Genomic DNA, 930 nt, shown 5'->3' with positions numbered 1-930 from the left:
TGCCTCTTTAGTACTGTTGGATGCGTTTTGCCATCCATTCAGGCTTTGAGAAATCATGTTGACTTGCTGAGTCAACACTTTGTTCTGAGCCAATATGGCATTCAGAGCATCAATCTCAAGAATTCCCTTCTTCTGAGGCGTTCTATTATTCATAGAATTCCTCTCAGAAGTGTACATGAATTGATTATTAGCAACCATGTCAATAAGTTCTTGAGCTTCTGCAGGCATTTTTTTTAGGTGAATGGATCCACCTGCAGAATGGTCCAGTGACATCTTAGAGAACTCAGACAGACCATAATAGAATATATCCAGAATGGTCCATTCTGAAAGCATGTCAGGAGGACATCTTTTGGTCATCTGTTTGTATCTTTCCCAAGCTTCATAGAGGGATTCACCATCTTTTTGCTTGAATGTCTAAACATCCACTCTAAGCTTGCTCAGCTTTTGAGGAGGAAAGAACTTAGCCAAGAAGGCCGTGACCAGCTTATCCCAGGAGTCCAGGCTATCCTTAGGTTGTGAGTCCAACCAGATTCTAGCTCTGTCTCTTACAGCAAAAGGGAAAAGCATGAGCCTGTAGACTTCAGGATTTATTCCATTCGTCTTTACAGTCTCACAGATCTGCAAGAATTCAGTTAAAAACTGATAGGGATCTTCAGATGGAAGTCCATGGAACTTGCAGTTTTATTGCATTAGAGCAACTAGCTGAGGTTTCAGCTCAAAATTATTTGCCCCAATGGCAGGGATGGAGATGCTCCTTCCATCAAACTTGGAAGTAGGCGTGGTATAATCACCAAGCATCCTCCTTGCATTATTATTATTATTTTCATTAGCCATCTCCTCTTCTTTTTCAAAAACTTCTGACAGGTGCTCGCTGGTTTGTTGTAATTTGGCTTCTCTTAATTTCCTCTTCAGCGTCCTCTCAGGTTTTGG

At 41.4% G+C, this 930-nt stretch overlaps 1 non-coding gene across 1 annotated transcript; it reads left to right on the top strand.

Annotated features, from left to right (window-relative positions):
* The first annotated feature begins 327 nt into the window (after positions 1 to 327).
* LOC148569153 (small nucleolar RNA R71) lies at positions 328 to 435 on the top strand. The gene has a single exon (XR_015882927.1). It is a non-coding gene; the product is annotated as a small nucleolar RNA R71 (small nucleolar RNA).
* Positions 436 to 930: the final 495 nt, after the last annotated feature.

The sequence above is a fragment of the Arachis ipaensis genome, chromosome B4 (assembly GCF_059453495.1).
Source record: "Arachis ipaensis isolate K30076 ecotype BB chromosome B4, ASM5945349v1, whole genome shotgun sequence".
Taxonomy (NCBI): domain Eukaryota; kingdom Viridiplantae; phylum Streptophyta; class Magnoliopsida; order Fabales; family Fabaceae; genus Arachis; species Arachis ipaensis.
This window is presented reverse-complemented; position numbering and strand designations above follow the sequence as displayed.